This window comes from Ixodes scapularis, unplaced genomic scaffold (genome assembly GCF_016920785.2).
Source record: "Ixodes scapularis isolate PalLabHiFi unplaced genomic scaffold, ASM1692078v2 PGA_scaffold9__187_contigs__length_104089568, whole genome shotgun sequence".
In the NCBI taxonomy this organism is placed as follows: domain Eukaryota; kingdom Metazoa; phylum Arthropoda; class Arachnida; order Ixodida; family Ixodidae; genus Ixodes; species Ixodes scapularis.
Genome location: NW_024609884.1, coordinates 88379765 through 88382671, shown reverse-complemented (window position 1 = coordinate 88382671; position 2907 = coordinate 88379765).

Here is a 2907-nt window from a genome sequence, read left to right as displayed (position 1 = left end):
CCACGAAACGAATTTTGGGCTGGAATAAATCAATTTATATTGGAATTTTACTAATAGCACATCGTTCAGTGGGCCAAAGCCAAAAGAAAAAAAGGCAGAAAGTCAAAAGCCTGATTTTGGGTACGAAAATTTGAAAACACAGCGGACTATTTCGTACCTCCTTCTCTTCGTAAGCTCTAGCTCTGTCTTTTCACTATGATACATCCGGGGTCCCCGCAGCGCGTCACAGGGCCCAAACGCACGCCACACGACACCGGATTTCACTTATTCCCTTCATCCCTAAGCTGACAGTGTGATAGAAGCTACGCGCCTGCCGGACAAATTAACCGCCTCCCTTTCATCACCTGGCCTCATTCTCAGCGCGTGAGTATGCGCGAGAGAGCGTGATCACGTGGCAAGAGTGTGGCTGGTCCAACGAGTACGTAGCTTCCACAGCACTGTCAGCTTCGGGGTGAACGGGTTGGGGAAACGAAAATAATCTCTGGAGTAGGGGAACAACAGTGACAAAGGACAAACACAAATATCCAAACACGTAGCTGTGTTTGGAGATTTGCGTTTGTCCTTTGTCCCTCTTGTTCCCCTTCTCCAGGGATTATTTTCGTCAGTTCCCACGCCATTTTTCTATTATATTTATTTTATTTATTCTTCGAAAAATGACCAATACGTGGAGTTTTATTGGAGTTTTTTTTTACACATTTGCGATGTCCTTGCAATATTAACCATAGCCTTTTTATTATTATTATTATTATTATTATTATTATTATTATTATTATTATTATTATTATATTTTTTTTTAAATAGCGATGAACGCTATTTGCTTTTGTCGTGTTGCGATTTTGGCCCGATATCTCTGCGTTTTTGGCTAGGACACAGATGCGCCAAAAACCTGCCGAAATTGACAAAGAAACAAGACGAAAACAAGTTATTTACTGCACATAGATGTACCTCGCAAGCAGTCTTGTACACGTTACTAAAAACAAGTAATCGATTACAATTACTATTACTCTTGGCTAAAAATTATTCGATTAGATTACTTGATTACTCGACGGCAAAAGTAATTGGACATTACTTAAAGAAGTAATCGTTACTTTTCCGATTACTTTATTGTGTGAAGACACATCTTTAGCGCTCATAACAATGAACTACTTCCAACCTATATTTCACATTTGCACAAGTATTGAAGAAGAAAAACTGGCTCCCTCTTCGTGGTCGTTGCACCTTCACTACGCGGATACAAGCATAGAATTCGTTCGAAGACGTTTAATGATTTGGGCGTTCGCCAGTGTGTGTGTGAAGGGGGGGGGGGGGGGGGGGGGGGGGGGGAGGGAGCGGAGGCGGTTCTAGATCTTGTTAAGCTTGAGCAAGGGTTGTCAATCAAAGTTTGCGTCGCTCATTTTATTATTCACATGTGGATGAGCTCGCATGTTATACAAAAGAGCAGCAGCTCCAGGATTTGAAACGGATCATGTGTAGTATCCATTAGCGGAAGAAATCGCCCCGACCACTTCTCAACTCGAAACATTGCTCGTCACAAACACCACGTAGGGGAAATGGGGAAATGTTTCAACTGCCTTTGTTATATTTTGTATCCACTTTAGGCATTCTTCGGTTCTGGTTCTCCTACGGGCTGCGAGTAGGTACCCTAAGCAGGATTTTTTTATTTTTTTTTTATTTCTGTGTGTGTGTGCGTGAGGGGGCAAGTGTGAACGAAGTACTTACAAAGCTACATTCTGCTTCCTCAAACTTCGTCCTGAATGGCCTTTGTCAGGCACCGTGGCTTCCCTGGGGCTTCCCACTCCCAGTCCCAGCTCGAAAAAAAAACAAAAAAAACGGACATTCCACAGAAATTGTACATAGAAAGAGATTGACCTCGTTTCCTACAGCTCCGCAAAAATCTTTCTTTTTTTCGTTCGAAAAAAAAAAGCAAATTTTATTTTTGTCATTTTATAAAAAAAAGGCGTGTGCGGGGGGGGGGGGGGGGGGGGGGGGGGTCCCGTGGACAGATTATAACGGTTACAAGTAATTTATTACTTCGAAAAGTAATCAGATTACTCTTGTGATTACTGCCTAATAAAAGTAATCAGCTTTTTACAAAATTACTCCAAAAAGTAATCGATTACAAGTAATTTGATTACTTGTAATGCGTACGGTACAAGTCTGCTCGCAAGTGTGGTTTGTTAAAAAAACAAAAAAAAAAAGAACATTTGCGATTGCGGTGAGTTAACAATCGACGCATGGTCTAATAAAAGAAATTACGTGGTGCTATTTTTTTCGAATTCCAAATTTTACGCGCTTTTCAAATACCTACAAAACAAAACAAAAAAAAAAAAAAAAAAAAAAAAAAGACGGTACGATATAGGAGATGTACGACAGACGTGCGCTCGACTGTCGAATCGGACTTCTTTGTCCCCGTCTTTTGTGCGCTGTCTTCAAAATGAATAAGTAGCATCCGGTCCAGGTTTTAACACTTGATTTTTGGTTGGTTTCTCCTGCATGTGTAAGTGCAAGTTTACTCTAAATTGGAGCGTTATGAATTTCCTAATGTCTCATGGTGGTGCGTTGAGGTGGCCAAAGACTTGTGCGGGTAATTTGTTCGGAATGATCTTTAAGGTTCTACGGTCCCGGGTATGCACTGGGATTCTGAGTGCGCGTGACAGTGACGGGAGTGATGTTGCTTTGTCTGTCGGGGCAAACTGTAGGAAAGGAGACAATTGTTCTGCCAGAGGTATGGCGCACGTACCGCTGTCTCTGACGGGGCTGAGCTGTCTGCTAGGAAACAAGTAGCTTGGCGGGGGGGGGGGTCAGACGGAAGGGCTAGCATTTCTCGCGAAGCCCACATACCGCCGTCGAGGAGGAGCTTTGATGGTACGGAGCTATCCTTGTGTTCGTGACCCCGGGGCTCTTGAG